Raw genomic sequence first — 14,897 nt, 5'->3', positions numbered from 1 at the left:
CGGTATGTCATTTGGATAGTTCCGACAAATGGTTGGGAAACACGAAGTAGAATCAGTAGCTCTGAAGAAAATGGGAAGTTCAGGTATGTTCGACAGGAAGGTCAACCATGTTCTCTGGGAAGTTCAACCTTGTGTCCAGGTAAGTTCAAGTTGGTGCTCAGAATATTATTCTGCAACCGGTTGCAGAATAGTGCTGGTATATATATATATATATATATATATATATATATATATATATAGAGAGAGAGAGAGAGAGAGAGAGAGAGAGAGAGAGAGAGAGACGCTATTTGACTCCCTGGGAGCAGAATATTATTCTGCACCCCGCCCGTCCGTCGCACCGCATGGTCCCCGTCCGTGCACGAAAACCATCCCGCAGGCGCCTCACCATTTCTGCATGTGACGTAATTTTATGGCATGCATCTGAACCGGCCCACAAGAAAGCCATCCCCGCACACTACTGACATAAGTTTTTTGCTTGGGCAATGTAAATTTACACCATGGCACATGATGCGTACTAGGTAAATTGTAGTACTCTGTACTATGTACACGTGCAAATAAAACTCATACGTGGAGCTATTCATATGAAGTAAATTTACATAGCGAGTCACAATAACACAATTTTGCATCGCAACCAAAATAAGCTGATTTAATTAGTTGTTCAGAAAAAAGCATAATCATATTTGGTCAAACATATCGTGTTCTATTGTCCTCTGAAGGATTCAACTAACTGAACTGAATCAATTTTGGAACGTAAGAATATCGCAACAAACACCAAAATATCCACCAAGGTCCCACTGATTTATTGCATTTCGAAAGAGAGTTTTAGAGCCACCAATTACAATTTACTTCCCATCAATAAACACCGACTCCCATAGCTTAGCTAAGCCAGAAAGAAGCACCTGACCAACACAATCATACTAGTGTTTGGGCGCTAGCTCTTGCCTCCCTCCGTATAATTACTAGAATCACATCGTCTTTTTCAAGATGTATTTCTTATGGTGCCTTGTCATAGTAGCCAGGTAGTGCACATGGAAGCAGTGCCTGAGAGAATTGTCCGGGGAGCTGATGTCCGATACGTAGGAGCTGCTATTGGAGTCAACCATAATAACCAGGTTCCTCTTCCATTGGTGGCCTGACGCCAACGGTGGGGATGGGAGCTCCATTATCGACCACGCCACTGCATCTCCAGCACACGAGGAGTGGTTGCTACGTGAGCCGCCGGTGGTGCCTCTATCCTCCCGCTGTCAGCCTGGAAATTCGATGCATGTCATTGCAGATTGCATGCACAACTAATAAGCAAAAGTGCAACTGAAACTTGAAATATTAACAGGAAGTAATTAATGGCAAAACCCCCAAATGAAACACACTAACACAACCTACACTATTGGATTCAGACTTGAGCTCGCCTCAGGCCACAAGAGGCCAACACAACAGCAAAACATGTTACATTCGGATATCTGTTTGACCTCAAAAGAAGTTAGATCCAGTTTTAGGACCAAATGGTTAATTCATCATCGGTTCCAATAAATAAAGCAACCCCATAATTTGATCACCCTACTCTCTAAGAGAAAAACACAACTACCAAAGTAGCTCATCTCCAAGAATAAAAACAAAAAATATTGAACCAGAGTAGGATGCAGGCTCTGCTCCGGTCTGGTACAACAAAATAGTAGGTCAACAAAAAAAAGCAATGCACTGACAAGCAGGTCACCCTCCGTCTATTTTCAGTTGTTTAATGTAACAATTCTAACCCAAATATCCCCGGGTTCATGTCAAAAAAAATTGAGTATTGAACTTGTAGTTCTAGCAATGCCCAAAACATCAAACACTCAATGTTTCCCCTCTGCATTTGGTGATGTAATCTAACAGACTTGAGGTAACTAAATTCTAACGTGATCTAACTTAATTTGGACAGACACTCACGACAATGCCATGAGCATATTGATACAATAATACTAGTTTTCAGACAGTTCCAAAGAAACTTCTTTTTCAGAACTAGTCCGGAAGTAGCATATGAAGTGTTTTAATTTTTTACAAGAAACAATGAGGCAGCAAACCGACTGTAACACTATGGATTATTATGTTCAGGCATAAGAACGCACAAGAAAGTAACTTCAGATGATTATTAGAATATGTCAGGCATAAGAAGGCAGGTGGCCAAAAAATTCACGTTAACTCCAGGTTCAGGTTCTAATTATTTTCTTCAGGTTCTTTCTATCTCACCAATCATAGATTTTGTTAGTGACTTTTAGCTAGCTCGAAGGTTACGTAAACAAAACAAAAATTAAATTTAAATCCCTAAAATTACTTGCACCTACCAGACACGGGAAAAAGGAAAGATTGATCAAAGTGTTTCGAATTCTTGTCTACGTATTCCTACTGTGGTCAATGTTTTTGTGTACTCTTTCCAGTTCAAATATGAAGCTGCAGCTAGCTTTTTGATAGACCATCAGAGAAAGCAGAACCTGGTTGGCCAAACTAGTGATTTTTTTTTAGCTATGTTTACCAAATGATCTAACCAAGAGAAGAAACATGAGATCTTTCAGCTGAATCTATGTACACTTGATCACACACAATTGTAGTTATTTCAGTCTCTAAATAATTATAACTTCCGGAGTTCTAATTGACAGTATCAATTATCAAACACAACGATGCAAGAAAGAAAAATTGACATAACTAGTAATCTTTGATAATATGGAGAGTCCCTACAGTCCAAATGATCATTCTGAAGTTTGAGGAATATCCCTGTGTTATCACCGGAATTTAACCGAGTCAGAGGTGGGCCGCGATCAAGATGGTTTGAAGATGTATATATATGGAGGAATACGTAGATCGGCCTTTTATACCAAGTTGGGCTTAATGGCCCGTGTATCTGTAACATATTAGATCGTGTTTTAGTTTAGAGATAGAATCTTACTCGTGCACGGTTTAGTGCACGTCCACATTAGAAAGTCCCCTGGACTATAAATATGTACCTAGGGTTTATGGAATAAACAACAACTCACGTTCAACCCCAAAAACAAACCAATCTCGGCGCATCGCCAACTCCTTCGTCTCGAGGGTTTCTATCGGGTAAGCGACATGCTGCCTAGATCGCATCTTGCGATCTAGGCAGCACAAGCCCCACGTTGTTCATGCGTTGCTCGTACTGAAGCGCTTTTGATGGCGAGCAACGTAGTTATCATTAGATGTGTTAGGGTTAGCATTGTTCTTCGTTTAAGCATGCTTACGTAGTGCAACCCTTGCATATCTAGCCGTCCTCACGCCTATCCCGGGTGTGGGGGCGGCACCCCGCTTGATCATTATTTAGTAGATCTGATCCGTTACGATTGCTCCTTGTTCTACAAGGATTAGTTTAATATCTGCAATAGTTTGGCCTTACAAAGGGGGAGGATCCTGTGGCACGTAGGGTGGCGTTCGCAAGTCCTAAACGGGATGTTCCTAGGATCAACTTCATGTTGGTTTTCTGGCCTTGTTTAGGATCGGCTTACGAGCACCGTGCGTGGCCATCTGGCCCAACCTGGAGTAGGATGATCCGATTATGTGGTGAAAACCCTAAATCGTCGTAGATCTCATTAGCTTCATCTTGATCAAGCAGGACCACCAAGTGTTCGTACACCCCGTACGGACCATGGGTGGATCGGCTCTTTGAGCCGATTCACGAGATAACCCGAGAGCCGATCGAGGCTCGTATTTAACGTTTACATGTATGCCCTGCAGGAAACTAAGCGAGGCAATCTCATCACCTTCCCGACCAGGTATAGGTCAGGTGGCACGCCCTTGCACTTCGCAACGCCGCGTGTGACCAGAAGAGCATTGCGGGCCGTCGCTCGGAGGGGTCTCAGCCAGCCGCAGCTCTAGGCTCCCCCGGCTCTACGAGTGTTGACAAGGCCGCTGCCCGCCGGTGGGTTTTGGCAGTCAACACATTTCGGCACGCCCGGTGGGACAATCATCTACATCAACCACATCGCCATCTACATCTGAGATGGCGGACGGCACGCCAGTCGCCTACGAGGATCTGCCGGGTAACTACGTTGCTCGGCTGATGCGCGAAACAAACAATCAAAGGAAGGCCGATAGCGATGACTTCGGCTGATGCGGACGCATTACTCGTCCTCCCGACGGAGCCTGGTGCCCCAGATTTCCGACGAGCCGACTGAGGTTATGTTCACCACATGGTTGCTTGGGTCAAGCGGCGATCTAACGGACAGCAGCCACGTCGACTACACGAGTCCCAACGGGGCTGACTCGCAAGTACAGCGCCTGGGCGTAACGCAGAGCCGATATCTGTAGTTACCAGACAGATTCGGCTCGAGGGAGGCATACGGTCACCACGCCGGACAGATGGTAAACGATAGCCGGTGGAAAATCGGCTAATAATAAAAAAAAAAAAACAAGAAGGAGAGAAGCAAAACGTTGCAAGCGTAGCGATCAACATATCAAGGCCCTACCGAGAAGCAGAATCATTTGTCTATAAAAGCCCTACTGGAGAAACACGCCGAGGGCGATAATAGCATCAACACGGATGCGTTCCGCCTCAGCAATCTCAGCTTCATCATCTGCGTCTTTGCCCGTCACCAGCTGATTGCTCAGGGAACGGATTTCAGCCAGATCGGCCTTCAGATCGGCTGTGAGATCTTTTGCTTCTTCTTCAGAGCGGGCGACAAGGGCCTCCTTATCTTGGATGAGCTGTTTGGTCACCCTTACCCTCTCTTCGAGGTCCTCCAACTCCTTGTGCAAGGTTTCGAGTTCGGCACGGGTGGCGAAGTATCCGTCTTGGCGTCCGGAGCAGCCTTTTTCTCATTGAGCCGTCGGCACTTCTCGGCAATATCGGCTCTCGGCGGAAGTTGGGAGTGGCGAAGAGTAATCCTTTGGCGAGCGGATTGAATCCGTGACTTGAAGACCGACAGGGTGACGGCGGGCCAAAGCTTCACTTGCGGGGGCATAGGGAGATGAGAATGGATATCCGCGAGGATACCCTTGACCTCTTCGGAATTCTCAATCAGAGCATCAATAGAGGTAGAGAGCAAGTCCTTGAGGCGCTGGAGCTGGCCACGGACCGTGCTGATGTCTGGCTCCCCACTTGCCTTGGAAGGAGTGGGATCGATGGATGCTGGATCGAACGCAAGCAAGCTCGAGAGATCACAACCCTGGCAAGGCAAACACAGTGAGTTTAGCAGGTGGCAAGGAACTGACAGAGCCAAAAGGGAAAAACATACCTCTCCCAAGGGGGAAGGAGCAGCCGGCGCAGTAACGATCGGCTTTTCTGGGGACTCGGTTGGATCAACCGCTCGTACAGCCGCGGGCGTCGGGGCAGCTAGATCCAGGGTAGCAGACGGCCTCTGTACCTCCTCAACATTCCCGCTAGAAGTTTCGGCGACCTACAAAAGGAAGGGATTAGCCGATCCAGGTGATAACGGGGCAACATGAGAGCACGACCACAAAGATAATTACATTCGAGATCTCCTGGCTTGATGGAGAGGTTGGTGGGTTCTTGCGAACCCTCTTAACGCAGCGATGCTTCGTACGTAACCCTGACCTGGTCGGGGCCTGAGGAGTAGGAGTTTCGGTGATCGACCTTTTCTTGGGAGCCGGCGCTGGCGAAGCCGTCTGACTCCGGGTAGTGGACCTCTCGGAATCACCTCGAGCTCGATTCTCCCCGGCTGGTTTCTTCGGCTCCACCGGAGGATCCATCAACGAGGGCCCGTAGGGAAGGATGCAAGTGCGGTATGAACAAATTCTTTGGGAAGAAATACGGACAAGCGCCTGCAGGGTCTAAACCAACTTACACGCAAGCTTTCCTGGGCCGGAGCTTTACGCTTCAGGGTTTTCCTAACCGCTACCTTCCTCACCACCGTCCTCGCCGGAGTCGAGGCTCGGGGGGCAACGAGCCCCGAAGACGCTTTGTTCTTGGAAGCCGATTTCGGTGAAATCGGCTGACCCTGCATTATAACTTTCTTCAGGGGGCGAACTCCGGCGTAAGAGAACCACCGGGTGCCGGAGGAAGAAAGACGAAAGGGGAGCCGTCGGCTTGTGTAGGAGCTGGGCCATCTTGTTGCTGCCAAGAGAAGAAAGTCAATTCATGGACAATCACCGTGAGGCAGTTACAAGAAATACTTAAGTGACGGTACCTGGTCGGCAGGGGGATCATATTCGGCGTCAAGCTCCTTCAGCTGCGGTCCTAGTGCCTTCCTGAAGACATGGGTCTTCCACATAGACCACCAAGTTTCGAAACCGTCGGTGGTGGAGGAGAATTGGAGGTCATGGGGAATTGGTATGACCAGAGCATCAAAGAAGGTATAACACCTTTGGGCGGTGAGGATGTCAGGCAGTTCAGCTCTACTTGCGGTCAGATGATGAAGGAAGAAGTGTGGAGGCACCTGTCCAAGACCAAGCTGCCGAGCCGCTACTACTGGTTGATAAGACTCATAACCTGGCTTGATGATCCGGTTTGAGGTGCTCATGCCAACAGGGAGAAAGCAAGGACGAATCATGAGGGAGTACAAGTGCTGGGTGCCGGCGTCATCGGCAAAGTCGTCCAATCGGAAAGAGACGGGGTTTTCAAAATTTGCCGATTCGGTATAAGGGTGGAACAGGGGGTTGTCTAAACCTTGGTAGAAAATCTTAAACCACCCTGCTGCTTCTTTGGGGATCAATCTGCTACCCGGGAGACCATACAGGGCTTGGCCGTAGCTGGTGCATCGAATTTCCTTGCCATTTTCATCCGGAAAGGTGCAGTTAGTCAGCGATGGGAAGTCTGGGATTTGGCTTTGAAAATATAGTTGGGCCCACAGTTGAATGAACCACCAGGGACCGCCGTTTTAACTGTCTTGCGGGTGAACAGTTTGACGGACATCGCTTGAAGGGATCGATAAATCTCTCCAAGGAATAACTTGCCTAGACCAAGTTGGGTGCCTTTGGCGAGTTCATAGGCTAGGGAGAGGTAATTCTTGGTAGGAGCAAGTGACGGACCACGTAATATGAAGTGCTCCAACCGTGAAGTTCAAGAAGGCTGTGTGCTCCCTCTCTGTTACTGAGCCTTTGGTTTTCATATAACGATTGAGATAAGCACCCCAGCTGGTACACTCTTTTTTAGAGGAGAGAGTGAAAGGGACCTTTGGGAGTTTGAATGCAGAAGGACTGGGAGACGCAATGTCTAGCCCTGTGATCATGGCCACGTCCAGCAGGGTCGGAGTCATAGGGCCATGACCAAACATGAAACAGTTCAGTGCGTCGGACCAAAAATAGCCGATGGTTTTCAAGATGTTCTCATTCTTCTCAAGAGGAGACAGCGATAATGACAGAGCATCGGCTATTCCTATAGTTTCCCAAGTGGCATAGTGGGATTTTGATACCCTACTGTACCATGCCACCCAACCTTCGTGGGGATTGGGCCGGGCTCGCAGCGGCCGGCCCAGAAGTCAGATCTAGGTTTTGGCTCACAAAGGGGATTCCGTTAGCCTCGCATGAGATTAACAGAGCAGGGGCTCTCGGAAGAACGAGGACCGAGGCACATCGAATTTGCGAGAGAAGGATGTGGCGTAAGAATGTCTCGAAACCTAAATTAGTGGCAGTAACGAGGCATTAATTTAGGCGTTGGCATTAATCCCGTGTCAAAGTCAAACGGCGAGGGAAGATTGAGGATTACCTTCAGTCCGGCGACCGTGGTGTCAGTGTTAGCTGTTTCCGCCATGGGATGTGTTGAAGGGGTTGGAAGCCGCGCGGTCGAGATCTGTGAAGGGGGTGTTGGATTGGAACCGCTCGAGCGGCGATTTGGGGATCTCGACTCGTTTTTGCGGATGGAGGTCGCGAGTTACCGTTTGGAGGATGGCTAGCTCAACGTTGCCCGGTGTGCTTATGAGAGGGACTGAAAAGGAGGTCGTCTGATTTCGACTATCGGCAGAACAGTTGGCTGGGAACGCTTCTTCAGTATTGAAAGAAGAGACAAGAGGCATTGCAACGGTGATGCCACGACATGGCCCGACGAGAGAAGGACATGATGATTTTGGAAATAATATTTCCAAAACCAGGGGGGCATGTGTTATCACCGGAATTTAACCGAGTCAGAGGTGGGCCGCGATCAAGATGGTTTGAAGATGTATATATATGGAGGAATACGTAGATCGGCCTTTTATACCAAGTTGGGCTTAATGGCCCGTGTATCTGTAACATATTAGATCGTGTTTTAGTTTAGAGATAGAATCTTACTCGTGCACGGTTTAGTGCACGTCCACATTAGAAAGTCCCCTGGACTATAAATATGTACCTAGGGTTTATGGAATAAACAACAACTCACGTTCAACCCCAAAAACAAACCAATCTCGGCGCATCGCCAACTCCTTCGTCTCGAGGGTTTCTATCGGGTAGCGACATGCTGCCTAGATCGCATCTTGCGATCTAGGCAGCACAAGCCCCACGTTGTTCATGCGTTGCTCGTATCGAAGCGCTTTTGATGGCGAGCAACGTAGTTATCATTAGATGTGTTAGGGTTAGCATTGTTCTTCGTTTAAGCATGCTTACGTAGTGCAACCCTTGCATATCTAGCCGTCCTCACGCCTATCCCGGGTGTGGGGCGGCACCCCGCTTGATCATTATTTAGTAGATCTGATCCGTTACGATTGCTCCTTGTTCTACAAGGATTAGTTTAATATCTGCAATAGTTTGGCCTTACAAAGGGGGGAGGATCCCGTGGCACGTAGGGTGGCGTTCGCAAGTCCTAAACGGGATGTTCCTAGGATCAACTTCATGTTGGTTTTCTGGCCTTGTTTAGGATCGGCTTACGAGCACCGTGCGTGGCCATCTGGCCCAACCTCGGAGTAGGATGATCCGATTATGTGGTGAAAACCCTAAATCGTCGTAGATCTCATTAGCTTCATCTTGATCAAGCAGGACCACCAAGTGTTCGTACACCCCGTACGGACCATGGGTGGATCGGCTCTTTGAGCCGATTCACAGGATAACCTGAGAGCCGATCGAGGCTCGTATTTAACGTTTACATGTATGCCCTGCAGAAACTAAGCGAGGCAATCTCATCACCTTCCCGACCAGGTATAGGTCAGGTGGCACGCCCTTGCACTTCGCAACGCCGCGTGTGACCAGAAGAGCATTGCGGGCCGTCGCTCGGAGGGGTCTCAGCCAGCCGCAGCTCTAGGCTCCCCCCGGCTCTACAGTGTTGACAAGGCCGCTGCCCGCCGGTGGGTTTTGGCAGTCAACACCCTGACCTTGGGAGGCAGCTGAAGGTTGGAGAACTTGAACGGATCTTCAGGTCGGGTCGAAGGTTGGAGCTACAGAGGTCGTGGTCGATTTCAGCGGCTAGTGGAGGTCTGAGACCTCAGGTACGAGCAGGAAGTCCACCTACTCGATCCAATCCAGAGACAAACACATACGAGCTGCCGCTTCTCCTTCTCCAGCCGCGGCAACAAGGCGAGTCCATGCTCAGGTTGCTGCTAGAATCCTGCTCCCAACGTTTGACCAATCAAATTGGGAACAAGAAATTTTGACGAAAAGAGGTGAGATGTCGGGAGAAACTTGATACCAGCTGTCCTCCCACGAAGATGATGCCGATTGCCGCCGACAATCCAACCGCTGTCAACCGACTGGACGCTTATATCCGCCGCCGCTGCCGCCGGACGACGAGATGAACCGCAGAAACGTACGCGGCCGAGGCCACCTGCTCGACGCCTGCCACTCATCCTCCCGCCGCCCGCCGCTCAACCTCTCACCACCCGCCGCCGCGTTGACCCGCTCGCCGATGTCCGCAACCAGCGCCCGCCGGCCACGACGCCGCCGAGACCACGCGCCGCTCGCCTTGCTACCGAGGCCGTCCACCGGCGTAATCCGCAGCTGCAGTCGCCCGCCCACCGCCGCAATCCTTCGCCGCTCGCCTCGAGCCGTCCGGATTGGGAACCGCCCGCTGATGGCGTGTATTTCACACGTTCGTTGGGCAACCCCAAGAGGAAGGTATGATGCGCACAGCAGCAAGTTTTCCCTCAGAAAGAAACCAAGGTTTATCGAACCAGGAGGAGCCAAGAAGCACGTTGAAGGTTGATGGCGGCGAGATGTAGTGCGGCGCAACACCAGAGATTCCGGCGCCAACGTGGAACCTGCACAACACAACCAAGCTACTTTGCCCCAACGAAACAGATGAGGTTGTCAATCTCACCGGCTTGCTGTAACAAAGGATTAACCGTATTGTGTGGAAGATGATTGTTTGCAGAGAAAACAAGTAGAACAAGTATTGCGATAGATTGTATTTCAAGTAAAGAGAATTGGACCGGGGTCCACAGTTCACTAGAGGTGTCTCTCCCATAAGACGAACAGCATGTTGGGTGAACAAATTACAGTTGGGCAATTGACAAATAAAGAGAGCATGACAATGCACATACATATCATGATGAGTATAGTGAGATTTAATTGGGCATTACGACAAAGTACATAGACCGCCATCCAACCGCATTTATGCCTAAAAAGTCCACCTTCAGAGTTATCATCCGAACCCCTCCAGTATTAAGTTGCAAACAACGGACAATTGCATTAAGTATGGTGCGTAATGTAATCAACAACTACATCCTTAGACATAGCATCAATGTTTTATCCCTAGTGGCAACAAGCACAACACAACCTTAGAACTTTCGTCACTCGTCCCGGTGTCAATGCGAGCATGAACCCACTATCGAGCATAAGTACTCCCTCTTGGAGTTAAAAGCATCTACTTGGCCGGAGCATCTACTAATAACGGAGAGCATGCAAGATCATAAACAACACATAAGCATAACTTTGATAATCAACATAACAAGTATTCTCTATTCATCGGATCCCAACAAACGCAACATATAGAATTACATATAGATGATCTTGATCATGATAGGCAGCTCACAAGATCCGACAATGATAGCACAATGGGGAGAAGACAACCATCTAGCTACCGCTATGGACCCATAGTCCAGGGGTAGACTACTCACTCATCACTCCGGAGGCGACCATGGCGGTGTAGAGTCCTCCGGGAGATGATTCCCCTCTCCGGCAGGGTGCCGGAGGCGATCTCCGGGATCCCCCGAGATGGGATCGGCGGCGACGGCGTCTCGCAATGTTTTCCGTATCGTGGCTCTCGGTACCGGGGGTTTCGTCACGGAGGCTATTTGTAGGCGGAAGGGCAAGTCAAGAGGCGGCACAGGGGGCCCACACCACGAGCCGGCGCGGCCAAGGGGGGGCCGCGCCGCCCTAGGGTTTGGCGCCCCGTGGCCCCTCTTCGTCTCTCCTTCGGACTTCCGGAAGCTTCGTGAGAAAATAGGCCTCTGGGCTTTTATTTCGTCCAATTCCGAGAATATTTCTTTACTAGGATTTCTGAAACCAAAAACAGCAGAAAACAAGAATCGGCACTTCGGCATCTTGTTAATAGGTTAGTTCCGGAAAATGCACGAATATGACATAAAGTGTGCATAAAACATGTAGATAACATCAATAATGTGGCATGGAACACAAGAAATTATCGATACGTTGGAGACGTATCAGCATCCCCAAGCTTAGTTCTCGCTCGTCCCGAGCAGGTAAAACGATAACAAAGATAATTTCGGAGTGACATGCCATCATAAACTTGATCATACTATTTGTAAAGCATATGTAGTGAGTGCAGCGATCAAAACAATGGTGATGACATGAGTAAACAAGTGAATCATAAAGCAAAGACTTTTCATGAATAGCACTTCAAGACAAGCATCAATAAGTCTTGCATAAGAGTTAACTCATAAAGCAATAATTCAAAGTAAAGGTATTGAAGCAACACAAAAGAAGATTAAGTTTCAGCGGTTGCTTTCAACTTGCAACATGTATATCTCATGGATATTGTCAACATAGAGTAATATAATAAGTGCAATAAGCAAGTATGTAGGAATCAATGCACAGTTCACACAAGTGTTTGCTTCTTGAGGTGGAGAGAAATAGGTGAACTGACTCAACATAAAAGTAAAGAGAATGGTCCTCATAGAGGAAAAGCATTGATTGCTATATTTGTGCTAGAGCTTTGATTTTGAAAACATGAAACAATTTTGTCAACGGTAGTAATAAAGCATATGCATCATGTAAATTATATCTTATAAGTTGCAAGCCTCATGCATAGTGTACTAATAGTGCTCGCACCTTGTCCTAATTAGCTTGGACTACCTGGATTATCACCGCAATACATATGCTTTAACCAAGTATCACAAAGGGGTACCTCTATGCCGCCCGTACAAAGGTCTAAGGAGAAAGCTCGCATTTGGATTTCTCGCTTTTGATTATTCTCAACTTAGACATCCATACCGGGACAACATAGACAACAGATAATGGACTCCTCTTTTAATGCTTTAAGCATTCAACAACAATTAATTCTTTTCTCATTAGAGATTTGAGGATGTTTGTCCAAAACTGAAACTTCCACCATGGAACATGGCTTTAGTTAGCGGCCCAATGTTCTTCTCTCACAATATGCATGCTCAAACCATTCAACTCAGTGTAGATCGCCCTTACTTCGGACAAGACGAACATGCATAGCAACTCACATGAAATTCAACAACGAGTTGATGGCGTTCCCCAAGTAAACATGGTTATCGCACAACAAGCAACTTAATAAGAGATAAAGTGCATAATTACATATTCAATACCACAATAGTTTTTAAGCTATTTGTCCCATGAGCTATATATTGCAAAGGTGAATGATGGAATTTTAAAGGTAGCACTCAAGCAATTTACTTTGGAATGGCTGGAAAATACCATGTAGTAGGTAGGTATGGTGGACACAAATGGCATAGCGGTTGGCTCAAGTATTTTGGATGCATGAGAAGTATTCCCTCTCGATGCAAGGTTTAGGCTAGCAAGGTTGTTTGAGGCAAACACAAGGATGAACTAGTACAGCAAAACTCACATAAAAGACATATTGAAAGCATTATAATACTCTATACCGTCTTCCTTGTTGTTCAAACTCAAAACTAGAAATTATCTAGACCTTAGAGAAACCAAATATGCAAACCAAATTTAAGCATGCTCTATGTATTTCTTCATTAATGGGTGCAAAGCATATGATGCAAGAGCTTAAACATGAACACAACAATTGCCAAGTATCACATTACCCAAAACATTTATAGCAATTACTACATGTATCATTTTCCAATTCCAACCATATAACAATTTAACGAAGGAGAAACTTCGCCATGAATACTATGAGTAGAAACCAAGGACATATTTGTCCATATGCTACAGCGGAGTGTGTATCTCTCCCATAAAGTGAATGCTAGGATCCATTTTATTCAAACAAAACAAAAACAAAAACAAACCGACGCTCCAAGAAAAAGCACATAAGATGTGGCCGAATAAAAATGTAGTTTCAGGGGAGGAACCTGATAATTTGTTGATGAAGAAGGGGATGTCTTGGGCATCCCCAAGCTTAGACGCTTGAGTCTTCTTGATATATGCAGGGGTGAACCACTGGGTGCATCCCCAAGCTTAGAGCTTTCACTCTCCTTGATCATGTTGCATCATACTCCTCTCTTGATCCTTGAAAACTTCCTCCACACCAAACTCGAAACAACTCATTAGAGGGTTAGTGCACAATATAAATTGACATATTCAGAGGTGACACACTCATTCTTAACACTTCTGGACATTGCATAATGCTACTGGACATTAGTGGATCAAAGAAATTCATCCAACATAGCGAAAGAGGCAATGCGAAATAAAAGGCAGAATCTGTCAAAACAGAACAGTTCGTATTGACGAATTTTAAAATGGCACCAGACTTGCTCAAATGAAAATGCTCAAATTGAATGAAAGTTGCGTACATATCTGAGGATCATGCACGTAAATTGGCATAATTTTCTGAGCTTCCTGCAGGGCAGTGGGCTCAGATTCGTGACAGCAAAGAAATCTGGAACTGCGCAGTAATCCAAATCTAGTACTTACTTTTCTATCAACGGCTTAACTTGGCACAACAAAACTCAAAACTAAGATAAGGAGAGGTTGCTACAGTAGTAAACAACTTCCAAGACACAAAATAAAAATAAAGTACTGTAGGTAAAAACATGGGTTGTCTCCCATAAGCGCTTTCTTTAACGCCTTTCAGCTAGGCGCAGAAAGTGTGTATCAAGTATTATCGAAGGGTGGTGCATTCTCAGCGAGGTGTGGAGTTTTCTCAACTAGGCATATTATATTAGATACATAAGTTTTAGCATCTCCCTTTTTATTAGTCTTAGGTGTGCTACTCTCATCAAACAAATTTTCTGGAACAAGCCAAGCATAATTATTTTCTAGTGCATCATTCATAGCTAGGAGCTTGCATGGTATTGGTGCTTTGATCTCCTCACCATCATCAATATTATTAGTGTATCTTATTCTATCCATATCCATCTTTTCAAGGAGACTAGCAAAATTAGTAGGAGAACCAAGCATATTGAATTTAGCAAACACCTTTCTAGCTTCTCTTGCTAGACCACCAAATTCTCTAAGAAGGGTTTCTAAAACAAAATCTTTCTTTTCCCCTTCTTCCATATCACCAAGCGTGAAAAACATGTGTTGGATTATAGGATTAAGATTAACAAATTTAGTTTCCAACAAGCGAACTAAATGCGCAGCAGCAATTTCATAAGTAGGCGCAAGATCTATCAAGTGTCTATCTTCAAAATTTTCAATGGTACTAACATGGTTGAAGAATTCTTCTATATTATTTCTCCCGACTATAGACCCACGTCCTACCGGTATGTTCTTTGTAGTAAAATTAAAAGGAAACATGATGAAATAAGTAAAGTGAATGCAGGTAAACTAATTTTTTTGTGTTTTTGATATAGCAAACAAGATAGCAAATAAAGTAAAACTAGCAACTAATTTTTTTGTGTTTTGATTTAGTGCAGCAAACAAAGTAGTAAATAAAA

The 14,897-nt window shown here is 46.3% G+C and overlaps 1 long non-coding RNA gene across 1 annotated transcript; it reads right to left on the bottom strand.

Annotated features, from left to right (window-relative positions):
• Nucleotides 1–654: 654 nt before the first annotated feature.
• Nucleotides 655–9,664, bottom strand: LOC124699104. The gene is made up of 3 exons (XR_007001263.1): nt 9,536–9,664; nt 9,222–9,454; nt 655–1,249 (listed from the first exon to the last, which is right to left on the bottom strand). It is a non-coding gene; the product is annotated as an uncharacterized LOC124699104 (long non-coding RNA).
• Nucleotides 9,665–14,897: the final 5,233 nt, after the last annotated feature.

This window comes from Lolium rigidum, chromosome 3 (genome assembly GCF_022539505.1).
Source record: "Lolium rigidum isolate FL_2022 chromosome 3, APGP_CSIRO_Lrig_0.1, whole genome shotgun sequence".
In the NCBI taxonomy this organism is placed as follows: domain Eukaryota; kingdom Viridiplantae; phylum Streptophyta; class Magnoliopsida; order Poales; family Poaceae; genus Lolium; species Lolium rigidum.
This window is presented reverse-complemented; position numbering and strand designations above follow the sequence as displayed.